Source organism: Puma concolor, chromosome B1, assembly GCF_028749965.1.
Source record: "Puma concolor isolate L17-30 chromosome B1, mPumCon1.1.hap2, whole genome shotgun sequence".
NCBI lineage: Eukaryota > Metazoa > Chordata > Mammalia > Carnivora > Felidae > Puma > Puma concolor.
The window spans coordinates 87291620-87308605 of record NC_141670.1 but is presented as its reverse complement, the minus strand read 5'-3'; the positions used below and the strand labels follow the sequence as shown (position 1 = coordinate 87308605).

Here is a 16986-nt window from a genome sequence, read left to right as displayed (position 1 = left end):
TGGTTCAACTCCAATCTCTACCACTTCCTAATGGTATGACTCGGGCCTTGGTTTCCTTTCACATACTATGAGATAATAATAGTATCCACTTCATAAAGTTGTTTCAAGAATTAAAAATGAGTTAACATTTGTAAACTTCTTAGAAGCGCCCCTGACACATAGTAAGGCCCCTATGAGTATTGGTGGTTACCATGGTGAGCAGTGTGGGGGAAGAAACATATACAATGTCTCATTTAACCTAAGACCAACTGTGAGTTTTAGCACACTCAGTGCTTTGTACTTTATTTAAAGTAGAGTCTGGCTAGCTGGCTTTTAAGCAGAAGCACCTAATGTCTTAATAAAACAACCATCTTGCTCCGGGGTTTTTCTACATAGAATCAAGTGGAATAATTAAAGACTACATGTTATTTGGATAGGCAGGTTTAAAATAAATTTTTTTTTAACTTTTAAAATATAAATGCCCATAAGCAGAGTTTATCCTCTCCAACTTACCCCAGTCCTTATCACTTCCTATTGTCTTAGCCACTTGACAATTTCTATTACTCCTGGATGCATTTGAGTTTTAAATTTTTGCTGAAGATTGAAGTGCCTATAACTTTCTCACTCTGTATATTGTTGTTCAGCTTCAGATTTAAACTGAATTAATACATTTGTTACTTAACTGTGCTTCCCCGCTTCCTCCCATGTCTCCTGGCATGTTGCCTGGGATACAGGGGGGAGCGGTTGCTCTGGTGTAAGCATCTTATCCAGCGACCTTGTGCAAGTCGCTCTGAAATAGAAAAAAAAAAAGCCTCTACGAAGTACATATTTTTACAGGCGCAAAGTCACACACATCTATCTAGGGACAACACCAAACTTGTGTTCTGAGTTCTAGAATTCCTAAGATGGCAGGTAGAGGAAATGTGGGAATGTTCCATGTTTATACCACAGCCTCGAGTACGATAAAATATATGTAACTTGGTATGTTATGGGCCTTGGCTCATTTTTAACTAGGTCTTAAATTTATATGGCACCATTCTCTAAAAAGCAATATTACACATATTGGCTCTAAAGTGTCACCACACACTCCTTTAGGGTAGATAAGTGGGTGGGTGGCGAATGATCTGGAAAATATATAGCTACCACGTGGCTGTTCATACTAAAATTATATAGATGTAAAAGCCATGGTTTTCATCTAGTCAATGCTAGGAGCACAGAGATTTGACTTTTCTGGTTAAGCTGATGGTTGTAGGTAGCCCAGAGTTATACACCTTGGCTAACCCTGTTGATAACATTTGCCATTTCACTTAGGGCTCTGTGAAGACTCCCAAGGTCTACAGTTTCCTCAACGGCCATTAAAGTCACTGAGGAGGAAAAAAAAAAGATCTTCAGAAAATACAGTTTGAATAATGGCAGCAGGAGAAGAAATTCCTGGTTATAGCCCACTCATATATTTTTGAAATGTAGGTCAGATCTAGAGGAAGTGAAAGAAACTTCCTGTTGAATTTTCATTTATAGCATGTGTCTGGAAATCTCTAAATGTAATTTCTTGGTGTAAAATAAACTGCAGAAATCTGGGATGTGTCAGTCTGCTTTATGTTTATCGAAGCCATTCTATTTGAAGCTGAAATGTTGTAAAATTATCTAGTGGAGTGAACAGCTACAATTAGTTTAACAGACATGACTGTATTCCCCAACTGAAAAGCTGTCAAGACCTGAACAATCAGTTACAAAAAAGATCTAGGAATCCCATAAAATCCTGTCTCCTAGGAAGGATAACATTTCCCTTTGGTTGCCACACATCTCTTTGCATATGTCACTACTTCGGCCCTCTTTGCTGTTGTTAAAAAAAAAAAAAAAAAAAAAAAAAGCATGGCTCGCAAACGGTCACAGTAATGTTTGTGAAAGTTTTGAGCTGGTTGGGACAACTTGGATGTTTTGATGATCCCAACCAAGTTCTCAAAATAAAAAGAGTTTGGGGGAAAATCTGTAAAAATATCACACTATGGTTGATAGACATCCCCACGCCTTACCTATAGTCTACCTGGATTTTGGATTTTTCTAAACTGAGATGAGAATTCTATTAGCTGTTAGAGTAATGGTACTTGATAAGTGCTACTCAGTGATGATAAATATTACTTGATGACACTTGTAGTAGACACTGTTGATTGCTATGTAGTAACAGCAGGAGCTCTAATTTTGTCCATCACTGTGTCCACCCTCCTTCCTGTGAAAGTTCTTCACATGCTCTGTGACGGCCACCCTATTTTCCATCCAGCGGTAAATGATTTTGCTGAGCCAATCATGTTAATCCTGTTTGCCTTGTCAGTGATTGCTTTAAGGATGGGCTTCTGACCTAATAAGCAGCTCGGGGCATTTCCTGGAGAAGGTGTCTTCTCTTCCTTTGGAGGCTGCTGTATGTACCTTCCTATGACGCCTGACGAGTGGTAGCCATGTTGTGACACGGACCCAAAGCCGACCCATTGAGGACAGAGAGATGGAGTGAATCTGGGTCCTCCATGGTATCAGTACACCATCAAACCCCAAAGAAACCTACACCGAGACTTTTTAAAATGTGGGATAATTCATTTTTTTTAATACGTAAACCAAATTCAGTTGGGACTTCCTGTTACCTGCTTTCCCAGGCATCCTAAGTAACACTGTCACGAAGAAAAGAGCTTTATGATGTTATTGGGAATAGAGCCTTCTTCTTCATAGGCTAAGACTTGGCTTCCGGAAGACTGCAGAGGCAGCGTAAAAGAGCAATGCACCTAGGGTCAGAAGAACTAGCTCTAAATCACACCCTTATTTATTGTTGGTGTGATCCCAGGCTGGTTGTGAAGGTAAAATTAAGTAATATGTGCGAAAGCCCACGAGATGGAGTCTTCTTGAGGGCAAGTATTTATTGTGCTTGCCTTTGTATCCCTGCCCCACACTGGCTAGCATATAGTAGCAAATACATAGAGAACATCTACCCTGGCTAGTGGTTTTCATGTATTAAGGAGTTTGTGTGTATTAATGTATTGAACTGTCACAACAACACTATATTATTACTCTCCTTTACTGATGACGAAAAAGGCTTGGAGGGATTCGGTCATTTGTCCAGGGTCATCCAGATAAGAAAGAAGTAATAGAGCCTGGATTTGAACCCAGGCAGTCTTCAGAGTCTAGGGTCTCGACTACACAATATTCTGCAGAGTAGGGGCTCAGGAGTTATCAGATGGATGAACAGTACCTCGAAGGAGTTCAATGAATGTTTATTGAACAAATAGGGCACCGTAATTGAATAACAATTTCTTTTTCTTTTTTTTTTCTTTTTTAACATTTATTTATTTTTGAGACAGAGAGAGACAGAGCATGAACAGGGGAGGGTCAGAGAGAGGGAGACACAGAATCCGAAACAGGCTCCGAGCTGTCAGCACAGAGCCCGACGCGGGGCTCGAACTCACACACCGTGAGATCGTGACCTGAGCCGAAGTCGTCCGCTCAACCGACTGAGCCACCCAGGCACCCCACAATTTCTTTTCCTTGAGAAAGAATGTGCTGTATCCTGATTTTTTTCTTTAAAAAATTTTTTTAATGTTTACTTATTTTTGAGAGAGAGAGAGAGAGAGCACTCACGAAAGCAGGGGAGGGGCAGAGAGAGAGAGAGGGAGACACAGAATGTGAGTCAGGCTCCAGGCTCTGAGCTGTCAGCACAGAGCCTGACACGGGCCTTGAACTCACAAACTGTGAGACCATGACCTGAGCCGCAGTTGGATGCTTAACCAATGAGCCACGCAGGCACCCCATGATTTTTTTTCTTTAAAAGAAAAAGTTCTTCTGGGGCACCTGGGTGGCTAGTTGGTTAAACGTGTGGCTCTTGATTTTGGTTCATGTCATGGTGTCACAGTTTGTGGCTTTGGTCCCGGAATCTGGCTCTGTGCTGACAGCACAGGGGCCTGCTTAGGATTCCCTGTTTCCCCCTCTCTCTGCCCCTCCCCTTTGCACATAAGCTCGCTCTCTAAAAATTAAATAAACATAAAAAAAAAGTTCTTCCAGGTTTAATGGGCTTCTGTGACCATGGGTTCATTCAAGGGGTATTTTTCCATTGTAATAAGAGTGGCCACCCACAGGATCAAACCTGAATCCAAGGACTATTCTCTCTTAAGTCTGGAGAGTCTCTGAAATGAAGACTGTGCCTAGTTTCTCGGTCTCCTCCTCTCCCAGCTGACTTCTGAGATCACATGCTGAAACTCTGCTGGCGGGTAGAACATCTTGTTCACACACCCATGGCTAGTAGCAGCTAAAAATGGCTTATTGTAGGTGAGTTGGTCTCATTGCTCTGCCGCGTCCCTATACCCTGTGGTGCTCCCACGCCTCTGTCCTCGTCTTCAGCACCTGTACTGATCTGCTCACCGCACCACCACCCCTACCCACCCCCATTAAAATCTGTGGTCAGCAAACGGTCCTGAAGGAAAGAATTCTAACAATGCAATGAAACACATACGTGACCGAAATAATAAATCCCACACTGCAGTCCAGAATTGACTCATAACTTAATGAATGTGTTCTTTCTCTGAGGACAATTAATAGAGGGACATTTCTCAAACCCGAGAGGTCAGGCTGACAGGTTAGTGGGAAAGAGTTGGCTTGGGAAGGGAGAGCGGCAAATGACATCTCAGAAGGAAGATGTCTACTCTTCTTGCCAGGCCATACATTTAGTTGTCTCAATGATCCTTTCACTTCCGAAGTGTGTGGCCTTCATCCCCCACCCCCCATCCATCTTTCCCTTGCTCCACACCTCACTCTTTCCCATCTTCCCAGGGAAGCCATAATTTCCATTATTGGTCTACAGTCTGTTATAGGACCCAGAATGCCAGCCTTAGACTGGTCTTTGTGGAAATAATGCTTTCAAATCATTCCATGTTCCACAACTCATATACCTTATAAACACAAACAGAACAAGAAGTTTAGCAATTTTATAGAAAAGAAGGACTGGAGCCCCCCAGGTGGCTCACTTGGTTAAGTGTCCAACTCTTGATTTCGGCTCAGGTCATGATCTCACAGTCATGAGATGGAGTCCTGCATCAGGCTCTGCACTGGGCATGGACCCTGCTTAAGACTCTCTCTGTCTCCCCCTGTCCGTCCCCTGCACATGCTCTCCCTCTCTCTCTCAAAAAAAAAAGGACCTAAAAAACATTAAACTCTAAATTAGCACTGTCCAATGCAAGTTACACATGTACTTTAAAATTCTCTAGAAACCACATTAAAAAAGTAAAAAAAAAAAAAGTGGAATTTTAACTATATGTTTTATTTTATTTACCCCAATATATTAAAAATATAAACATTTCAATATGTAAACAACATAAAAATAATGAGATATTTTATATAAGGTTTCATACTAAGTCTTTGACTCCAGTTCTACACTTACGACATGTCTCGATTCAGACTGGCCACATTTCTAGTACTATCCATAGCTACATGTGGCTAGTGCTGCCATATTGACAGTGCAGCTCTATACTATTCATATCATCTCACATGTCCTACTTTTTATGAACAGTCACATATATTTTGCATGCACTTTGAACCAGTGTATTCAAACTCTCTAGCATTATCCTCCCCTGAATACTGTAGATATACATGTCACGTGTATTTAGATGTTGCATGCATTACGTATACTTAAATATGTAGGGGGCGCCTGGGTGGCTCAGTCGGTTAAGCGTCCGACTTCAGCTCGGGTCACGATCTCGCGGTCTGTGAGTTCGAGCCCCGCGTCAGGCTCTGGGCTGACGGCTCAGAGCCTGGAGCCTGCTTCCGAGTCTGTGTCTCCCTCTCTCTCTGCCCCTCCCCCATTCATGCTCTGTGTCTCTCTGTCTCAAAAATAAATAAATGTTAAAAAAATAAATAAAAATAAATATGTAATGTATGATTACGTCTGTGGTTGCTGTGGTCTATATAAGTGGCCAATCATTTATAAAGTCTGTCTAATGATCTTCTGTTGTGTAGACTGACGGTTTGGGCATTCCCCTATTGGGCATCTGAGTAATTTATCATTGTTCTCTGTTCCAAGTTTTACTGCTATGACTGCCTTTGTTTTTAGAGTGGAATTCATTTTTTCCTTCCTTCTGTCCTCTTCCTTCCTTCTTTCCTATTCTGTTGTCTCTTTCAGGACTATAGAAAGTGAGGTTGAAAAACCTCCCTTCCTCAGTTGGTCCAGGATTGACGAACGTTCCAGTATACAAGCGCCATGCGAGGGCATCTATCTCTTCTGTGATTAAAGGAAAGTCGGTTACCAACTCTGGGCCCAGAGCAGTTAATTCATGAATGTGTAGAGAAGGAACAAAGGATGGCGGTGGGGGGAGCTTGAAAGGTGTTGAGCAAACAGCTTCTTTCATAAAGGTTTTGCAGGAGGAAAAAAAGGAGCCCCTTTTATTTTGAAGTGTAAGGAGAGGATGGGTGCACTAGAAGACACGTGCATGAATATGGATACAGCTCTCCACGTGGCCCCACTGACTAGAAAGTGACAATGAAAAGACTATGACGGCTCCTGCTACAAAGGTGATGGGCTGGATGTAATTAGGGATTAATCTGAAATTTCTAGTACATCCCCAGTGTCCTGGGAGCTTGACAAGCTGCCATCTCTGCAAGATCCCCGGGGATGAGCAGTGTGGCTGGCTTACTCGGGGAGGCGGCGTAAGGAGGGCCTGCCCATAGCAAGCCACTTATCACAGTGCTAATGAACAGGGAGGCCTTCTAAGGGGCGACCTGGAGGGCCGGTGTCACTTTCCCTTTGTTGTGTGCACAGTAGCTGGCATCTCCGCAGGGCGGTGACTTGTCCACCAGGAGACAAGTTGCTAGGTAACCAGGGAATATGGGGGTGCCCCTCCCCCATCCCCAGGGGACTGGAGTGCCAAGGAGGCTCCAAGAAGGGTTTGGTGGTTAAAAACGAAAACAACTACAGCCTCGAAGATGGAAAGATTAAGTGCTACCCTAAGGGGTAGCTGGCTACTATTTTGGGGGGTGGGGTGGAGTAGAAGACGGATTGGAAGAGAACTGTTGTGGCCTGGGAGAGGAAGGGGAGGGAAGGAGAGGCCTTAGAATAAAGGAGGACAAGTATTAAAAAGGGAGAGAGGGAGAAGATTGTGGAGAAGAACGCATCTCCATCAGTTCCAGAAATGACCTCATTACAGGAAGTGTGCTGGAGCCTCCATTAACTCCAAGGGCCTCGGAAGGTTAGGACAGTTTGTGCAAGAAATAGGCTTGAGTATGGTCTCCGGACCAGCCATGACTTAGCCGGAGACTTGTTGGAAATGTATCAAACCCACCCTAGGCCTACTGCTTGAGAAACTGTGTTCTCACAAGCCCTCCAGGCGATTCAGAAACACATGAAGTATTGAGAGCCCCCGCTACAAAGGAATGAGATGGCTTTTGGAGGGTGAGGGGGGTGCCAATGCAAAGTTGCACCAGACAAAGTTACGCAGAAAAGGAAAACTTTATGCAAGACTACTGCAAAAAGAAGAGAGGTCAGAACAGCTCAGCCTGAACTCAACTGCCCTGAAGCAGAGGAGGGGTGAGCTAGCGGCAAAGTAGTAGGGGATGTTAGTGGGAGACGGGGGTGGGAGGTGTCATGGGCCATTTGTGTTTGTTAATAAACTTCTCCTGTTTTATGACAGCAGGTAGTTTTACAACTTGGAGCAAAGATGCCCTGCTGAAGTTAGCTTCCTACCCTCCCACAGAGACTGGACATAGAGGAATTATCTCCTTTGATGATTACATTCCGAAAAGATGGTCCCCAGGTCCCAGAGAAAGACATTCCTAGGTTGTAAAATTGGCAAGAGGCTTAAAAAAAAAATGGATTTATATACATCTCAAAGGGGCAGAGAAATAATTTACAATCACAAGTTTTCTAATGACAATGCTCTAAGAAAAGGGAGGTCAGAAAGAAGTCTGTCTAGAGGTTTTAGAAAACTGGAGGGAATCGTAAGGCTGTCTTGGTCAGGGGGGAAGAAAGAGCCTTGGCTTGGTGAGGAGAATGTTGTCCCCTCTTTGAATGGAATTGAATTCTCTCTTTGAATCCCCCTGCTTCCCTTTGCAGTCTTAACCCAGCCCATAACTACATCCTACAGAGTCTGCAGAGGTGACAGAGACGAAAGGCAGCATTCCCAGAAGACACTTCTTCGGGGTGACGGACAGGAGAGGGAAGCATGGAGTATGGGGTATGGTGGGCTGGAGAAAACCAGCTTGCCCAGAGCCCCCTCCCTCTCAGTTGCTGCTGGTTTCATTTCCTTCAGGAGAAAACAGACCCAGGCACACAGAGAGGGAGGGCAGTTTGGGCTTGATTTGCTAGATTCTCTGTAAAGGTTTTCTGAAGAGCTGATAACATGGCTCGGAACAAAGTGTTTGTCATTAAGACAACAAGCCAGCTTAAGCCAGGTCTGTTCTGCTGTGCCAACAATTGGGACTCCCCACAGACCCACCTCTGAGGGACCTGGCCAAGGTGAATTGTCCTCCAAGATGGATTTACGGGAAGGCGTCGTGCCTCTAACGGTAGGGTTCCTGGGGATACAGACACCCTTGTGTTTGAGCATTAGAAGTCTTGCCAGAAGGCCTGGCTTTCTTCCCATTCCCATTGTCTGCTGTGGCTGCTTCTTCCACATAGCTGGGGACCGAGCATGCAGCACTGATGGGGGCTGTACTGTTCCAAAGGACAAACAGGCTTTTGCTAGTGACCTTTTAGATAACCCACCTTTCTGGGGGTGGGGGAGGGGAGGGAGGTTTTTCTTGGAATGGTAAGGAGGCAGCCGTTCCTGGAAACTCAGCCAAGAGGCCGGGCATGGGGCCTTGGTTAATGCGCCGTGAGAGGCTGTGCAACCCCTCTGTGCCCAGTCCCGGTCACCACACACCCTTCGCTCAGCTAGCCGGCCTCCCGCCTGGAACAAGGAATGAGGCTGCCAGGGCCACAGGGCTCTGATGCTTAAGATTGGCCCATCTGAGCACCAGCGTCTGCTACGGCCTATCTGGTTTGTAAGCTCCTTCTGGGCCAACCAAATGGTGACATTTAGTAAATGAAAAAAGCTCTGAAAACCACCATTGTTATCACTTTATCTTGTGATCGTTTTCTCATGTGTTTCCTTAGACTGTGGGCTTCTCAAGGGCTGAGTCCCAGTCACTGCCTGTGTCAATGCATAAGTAGGAGAATGCACGGAATGTCCCAGCACTCCTTTGGTCCACTCTGCTGTTCTCTCTTACCATCTTCCACTTCATCTATAAAAATGTTTCTGGGGCACCTGGGTGGCTCCGTCGGTTAGGCGTCCGACTCTTGGTTTTGGCTCAGGTCATGATTTCATGGTTTCATGAGTCTGAGCCCCACACTGGGCTCTGAGCTGGTAGCACACAGCCTGCTTGGGATTCTCTCTCCCCTGCCCCCCACTCCCCTCCCCGACTGGTGTTGTCTTATCTCTCCAGACTCCAGAAACGTGCTCCTCCTTCACCGTGCGTAGGGGTTTGAGAATTGCTGCTGGAAGAACTGTCAGGAGATTGGCAATCTCAGTAATGTTACAGGTATTTGTTTAGTAAGAAACTAAATTAACCAGCAGAGAACATCATCTAGCACATGGTAACGTTTTTTTGTTTGTTTGTTTGTTTGAATTGCTAACAATGCAGCCAGCGTAGGGAAAATGCTCATTTGTGACAAAGATTTACAACATGGCCAAACCAAGGTTTTAGTCTGAGATAAAAGATTAATGCAACTACACATAAATAATTCACCAAAGAAATTATTTCGTGAGTGCTTGCCGTGTGCTTGGCAGGCACGTGGCCAGACACAGAAACGCTTTAGGGCACTTTTGCTTCCCGTGGGTCTCTGTAAGGAAGATGCCAGAAGCCCAAGGAGCCTGGAATTGTGCGCATCAAAATTACGTTTTCAGGGCAAACCGTTTTAAGAGACCTGTTGAAAAGACACTCTTTTAAACACATTTAAAACAACAACAGCATTATATGGTTCCCATTTTAAACTGTTGATCCTGTAGAATAAAGAAATTTCCTGACATGCATACTCTGAACACAGCTACACCAAAGGACGATCTGGAGAAATTGGTTTTAGCCCTAAGAGGAGAAGGCTGGAAACAAACCAAATCATATCCCTCCAAAGTGTCTTTATTCCATCTATTTCTGAGGAGCAAGCCGGGATGCTCTTGGAAGCATTTGCATTGCAAAGTGGGCTAGAAACTGGCCTTGTTTAAACAAGCTCTCCTTGCAAGGCCGCCCTCCGTGGCCACCCTTGGCAGCCGCGACCTGCCCACGATAAAAGAGGCTGGCACGTGAGCGTTGCAGCTGAGAAGCCTTTGAGCCGCTCAACCGTTTAACTAATTAATGCAGTTCTCCCCCTAAGGTTAGAAGGGAAAGGAGGGAGGGATGAATCTGCGAGCACTACACCACTTTGGGTCCATTATACTCTCGCGAAGAGAGACGCAAGGTGCGCGCGCTGTGTGCGGGTCCGCAGATCTCCGGGGGAGCCCTCCCTGATCCCCGTGGTGCTCCCATCACAGCCAGGCCTTGGGCTGCCGGTGGCCCTCGGTGGGTCGGTCGAGAACAACAGGAAAGACTAAAGCTGCTTTTGATCCTGGCATAATCCAGAAGGCAAAAAACAAAACAAACAAACAAACAAACAAAAACCCCGAAACGCCCACCGTGGAACTTTTGTCGTCTAAACTGGGAGATTTAACAACTAAGGGAACCTTTGCCAATACTGGAAAGTAACCCAAGACTAAGGCAGGGAGCTCCCAACTCCAACAATTGCCTTTGTTTGAGGCCCAGTGTTTGCCTCAGTGTGACAGCCAGACCCAGAAATCCAGGGAATGCAGCACTGCAAAGAGGGGTGGGGAGAGGTGGGGGGGCTGGCCCGGAGGAGCTGGTGTCCTGTTGTGTGACAATCTTCATGTCACCCACCTTTCTCTCCTTCTCCCTTTCCCTCCAGTTATGCCAACTAGAGCCAGACCTGTGAAAATGCGTGAAAAACATCCAGGTCCAGTGTCCAAGACTAACCTCCCCACTCTGTTATTTATTTACAAATATTTTTATTTTTGGGACACCTGGGGGGCTCAGCCGGTTAAGCGTCCAACTTTAGCTCAGGTCATGATCTCACCCTCGTGGGTTCTAGTCCCGCGTCGGGCTCTGTGCTGACAGCTCAGAGCCTGGAGCCTGCTTCAGATTCTGTGTCTCCCTCTCTCTCTGCCCCTCCCCTGGTCACACTCTGTCTCTCTCTATCTCTCTGAAAAATAAACGTTAAAAATTTTTATTGTTTATTTATTATTGTTGTTGTTATTATTATTTTCCTGTATTAGTCTTCTTGGGCTGCTATAACAAAATACCACAGGCTGGGTGACTTAAATGATGGAAATGAATTTTCTCACACCTCTGGAGGCTGGAAGTCTAGGATCAAGGTGGTGGAGGGCTGGTTTCTGGTGAAGCCTTTCTTACTGGCTTGCAGATAGCCGCCTTCTTGCTGTGTCCTCACGAGGCCTTTCCTCTGTGCATATGCATTCCTGTGTCTCTTCCTCCTCTTATAATGGGACACCAGTCCGAATGGATCAAGGTCTCACCCTTACGACCTCACCTAACCTTAATTACCTCCTTGAAGTCTCTGTTTCCAAATACAGTCACAATACAGGTGAGGGCTTCAACATACGGAATTTGGGGGCCGTAGTTCTGTCCATGCCTCATCTCTTTCCTCTTCTTTCTGTAGTCGCAGGCCTGTCCTTTCGATTTTTCTCCCTAAAGCCCTGCCAAAACATTCACTCAGAAGGTTGCGTAGCTGGCATTGGCCTAGGCGCATAGGGTTGGGATGGAGTGCTGGATGCTGGAAAGGCGTTGTTAAGGTCTCCTGAAGACACGTTGTGTGTGACACAGACTGGGCTGCCGAGCGGAGCACGGGCTGTGGTGTGGAGTGCTGGAACTAAGTGGCTACAACCCTGTCTCTCCTTTTCACATTCAACTTCCAGGAAAGGAGACGCACACGTGTATCCATTTTCTCACTCCCATTCATTCTCCAACCTCGCCTGGCTTCCTCCACAATTCTGAAATGTTCACAGAGAAGGCTAAACACTGCCTGCTGAACGTCTCCCTGCATTGCCCTGTAAACGACCCCCGCCCGGCCATGTTTTCTCTGCTCTCACGCCAGATGTGTGGGTTTATTCCCACACTGGTCAATTCTGCAACGCTGCCTGTGTCCTGTTCGGTTCAGTTCTGACACTACCTGGAAATCACGTCAGGTCCCACGGGACCGCCCCCTCCCCCATCAGATGCCCATTGCAAATCCAGGTTGTCACCTGTGCCTCTGACCTAGGAGGCCACACAGAGGAGGTTCCAATGATCACGCCTCCCACTTGGTTAATATTCTAGAGCAGAACTCACAAAACTCAGGAGAACAGTTTACTTACTAGCCTGCCAATTTATTATAAAAGGCTGGAACAGGAATGGGAGCAGCCAGATGGAGGAGATGCCCAGGGCAAGGCGTGTGGGCAGGGGCGAGGACCTTCCACACCCTCTCCCAGGGAGCCACTCTCCCTGCACCCTCACGTGTTCACCCGCCGAGGAGCTCTCTGAACCCTATTCTTTTAGGTTTTTACGGAGGCTTCATCAGGTAAGGATGATTGATTCAATCACTGACAATTGGTGATTGATTTTGATTCCACCTCCAGTCTCTTTCCTCCCCAGAGGGTGTGTGTGTGTGTGTGTGTGTGTGTGTGTGTATCTGAAAGTTCTAAAACTCTAATCACAGGGTTGATTCTCCTGGCAACCAGCTCTCATCCTTATGGGCTCACCTCATTAACATAAACTCAGGTGAAGCTGAAAAAGGTTTGTTATGAATAATAAGACACTCCTTTCACCTTTATGGCCCTGGAGCTATTTCAGGAACTGAGGCCAAAAGACCAAATGTTATAACAAAAGATGCTCCCATTGCTCTCATCGCCTTGGAAATTCCAAGGGTTTTAGGAGGTCTGTGCCAGAAACTGGGACGAAGACTAACTGTATACTTCTTTAAAAAAAAATTTTTTTTAACATTTATTCATTTTTGGGAGTGAGAGAGACAGAGCATGAGTGGGGGAGGGGCAGAGAGAGAGGGAGACACAGAATGCGAAGCAGGCTCCAGGCTCCGAGCCGTCAGTACACAGCCCAATGCGGGGCTCGAACTCACAAACCGTGAGATCATCACCTGAACCGAAACCAGGCGCTCAACTGACTGAGCCACTCAGGTGCCCCAACCAGCTGTATACTTTTTATTATAAGTCACAATATCATATACGCCCACACACACTTCATTCATTCATTTAAGCACGCATTCAACTGAGCGTTGCATTTAGCCACAACCCAGTTTCCCCAAGTTGGCTTACCTAAGACCCCCACAGACAAACGGATCTTCAGTTCTTGGATCATCTCCTCACCTGTCTGGCTTGTGGGATTGTAATAAAATTTCTCTCCTCTTACATTTGAATTTGAAAAGTGCTATTCAGCTTTTAAACACCGTCGCCCACATGATGTCATTTTATCTTGGGCTATAGGAACATGATAGAGTCGCTTTGTTAGAACAATCCCATGGCTCTTGCAATTATGCATTTTGGGGAAGGAGCAGAATTCTTCTTAGAGATTGATGGCTCTTTTCTTTAGAAAAATACCTTGAAAGACCTTTTGGAAAAACATGGGACCCCCATGTGACAGGTGTTGCAAACGAGTCACACAGCTGCATGTGTGCTCGGTCACATGAACTCCAGAGTGTTGCCCTGGAGGCTGGCAACAAAGGGGGCTGGGGGTGGGGGGTGGGCAGAGAACCTGGAGAGGAACAAAGGTAGAGAAGAGTTTCTATAGAGACAGGTGACCTGAACACAGCTGGCAAGGTCGGGACCTAAGGGGAAAAGTGGTCCTTGAGAAATTCCCATTAAGGAATGTTCAGTTGTAATTATTTCTAGCCTTATGCTCTTCTGTGGCCTCTTCCTTTATCTGCAAATACAGGCACACCTCAGAGACTTTGCAGGTTTGTGTCCAGACCACCACAAGAAAGCTAATATCACAAGAAAGCAAGTCAGATGGATATTTTGGTTTCCCAGTGCATATAAAAGTTATGCTTACACTACATTGAAGTGTATTAAGTGTGGAATAGCATTGTGTCTAAACAGAATATGTACCTTAATTAAAAAATACTTTATTGCTAAAAAATGCTAACCATTATCTGAGCTTTCAGCGAGTCATAATCACTGATCACACATCGCCATAACAGATAGTATAACAATAATGGAAAAGTTTGAACCATTGTGAGAGTTACCAGAATGTGACACAGAGACACAAAGTGAGCATATGGTGTTGGGAAAATGGTGCTGATAGATCTGCTCAAAATAGGGTTGCCACAAACCTTCAATTGGTAAAAAGCAGCAGTATCTGCAAAGTGCAATGAGGCAAAGCACAATGAAGTGAGGTGCACCTGTATCTGGTAAATGTCTGTTGCACCTACTGGGCCCTTGGGACTTGGAGAACGGAGGATTGGCAGGGACCATGGACAGAGGGTAAAGGTGAGGGGAGAGGCAGTGGATGGGGAAGGGAGGAGAACAAAAGGTTCAAGCAAGAGAGGAGAGACTCAGTCCTTTAGCATCCTCAGTCTGGATACTGGCTTTCAGTACCCACGTAGATAATCCATTCAACACCGTTCAGTCCCTTCCTCTCATTTCCTTGGATCTTGTCCCCCAGCCTGTCTCAGTCACTCACTCCCACGTTCCTAGGTAGATCTGCATCTCTTCCAAGGTTTTGACTTCAAGCATCCTCATCCCTGCTTATCCTTACATATCCTTCCTGCTCACTTCCTGTCGCACCTTGGCTCTAAAAACAATCAAGCACACATGTATTTTCATTTTTAACCCACTGACTTTCCTGTCTTTGCATTGCTGTTCACCCTTTCATGACCTCACTTATCTCCTAACCCAGCCGAGGGTCTTTGGGCTATCCTTAAAATCCCCATCAGCTCCTTCTCCTTCCATCAGATTTTCTTGGCAAAAGTCCAGCCCTAATTAAATCCGACTCCCTGTCTGCTCTGTGCCTGTACCCGAAAAAGAGCTGAATGCAACTGGGAAAAGTCACGCGTCATCCTGATTGTTCTTACTTTATTTATTTTTTAAATTTTATTTGAGAGAGAGAGAGGGAGTAAGTGGGGGGAGAGGGGCAGAGGGAGAGAAGGGTCCCACGATCCTGGGACCATGACCTGAACCGAAATCAAGAGTCAGATGATCAACTGACTGAGCCCCCCAGGTGCCCTTGATTATTCTCACTTTAAATTCACGAACTCTAGGGGCGCCTGGGTGGCTCAGTCAGTTGAGCGCCTGACTTCGGCTCAGGTCATGATCTCACAGTTCATGGGTTTGAGCTCCGCATTGGGCTCTGTGCCGACAGCTCAGAGCCCGGAGCCTGCTTCAGATTCTGTGTCTGCTTCTCTCCTGCTCGCTCACTCTCTCTCTCTACAATAAAATAAACATTAAAAAAAAATTTTTTTTTTTAATTCATGAACTCTAACTTCCAGTGGGTGGTATCAGTCTGGGTCCAATCAGGCAAAAAAACTACTTTGAGTGTCTAACACAGTGGGAACCCAATACAGGCAATTGGTCCCGTAAGGGATGGATGGACTGAGAAGCCAAATGTGCTGGGGAGCACCTGAAGATTGGCAACAGTATGAAGCTCTACCCCACTCAAGTTGGAGACAAAAATGGAGACAGCATCGCCAGAGCCAGAACCCAGAACCAAAGTCACTGGGTGATGGGCGAAACGATGGTGAGCGTGCTGGGAGGGAGCTGGAGGTAGAGGAGAGATGCCGACAGGGCCAGACATGATGCACGAACAGAACAAGATGGAGAAATTCCTTGGCTTTCTCTTCCTCTGCCCCCCCTCCCCACCCCCCAGCTCTCATTAGGGTTCCCATTGGCTAAATCAGGCTGGAAGCCAGCTGACTGAGGAGCCCGGGAAACACAGCCTATGTGGGTCAGCCTCCTGCAACATGGAGCCGAGCAGGGAAAGGGTGAGGAGAGAGCTAAGGAATCCCAGGACTGGCATAGTCCTTCCCTTTTGTCACTTTGTCTCTATTCTTGTCTTTCCATTCTGTGTCTGTCAGGATTCAATCTGAGAAGCAGAAACACACACACATGCACACATACACGCATATATATATATTTCTGTTTTAGTTTGGGCTGCTATAATAGAATAGGAGAGACTGGGTAGCTTATGAACAACAGAAATTTATTTCTCACAGTTCCTTAGCTGGGAAATGCAAAATCAAGGCGTCCCTAGATTTGGTGTCTGGTGAGGCCTAGTTCCTGGCTCACAGACTTTTCACTATGTCCTCACATGGAGGAAGCTCACTGGGGTCTCTTACAAGGCTACTAATCCCATTTATGAGGCTTCACCCTCATGCCCTAATCACACCCCCCCCAAAGCCCCACCTTCTAATGCCATCACCTTAGGGGTTAAGATTTCAACATATGAATTGTAGAGGGACACAAAAGTTAAACATATATGGAAAGGGATTTTGTAGGAATCCGATCTTGTGCAGTGTGGGAGCTGGGTATCCAGTCTCTAGATGGCTGTCGCTTCTGTTGCCGGGGCCTGATGTCAGTAGGGCAGGCGGTTGGGAAAGGAAGATGGCTGTGAAGGGAGGAAGCACTAGATAGACCCTCCCAGGACGGGCTGGAACCCAGGAGGATGGACTGAAAGACATGTCAGCCTCTCATCTCCCCCCACCTGCAGCATGCTCGATGGGAGCGATCTAGGGTGGAATCTGGTGCCCTTCATCACAGGATGAACCATACACCTGGCCCAGAGTCAGGAGGCTGGGCGAGGAGATTGGCCAGGAGCAGGCAGGTGCGGGCCAGCTGCTGCCCCATGCCAGCAAGGAGAGCCAGCACACGAGGGACCGTGCACACAAAATGTCCTTGTGGCCCAGACGAACCCAGCGCTCCTCACAAAGGGGACCTATCTCTAGCTTAACTAAGTCAG

General features: G+C 46.2%; 1 pseudogene; it reads right to left on the bottom strand.

Moving 5' to 3' along the window:
• Positions 1 to 16874, bottom strand: part of LOC112858831 (creatine kinase B-type pseudogene) — a 59464-nt pseudogene extending 42590 nt beyond the window's left edge.
• Between the last annotated feature and the right edge of the window lie 112 nt (positions 16875 to 16986).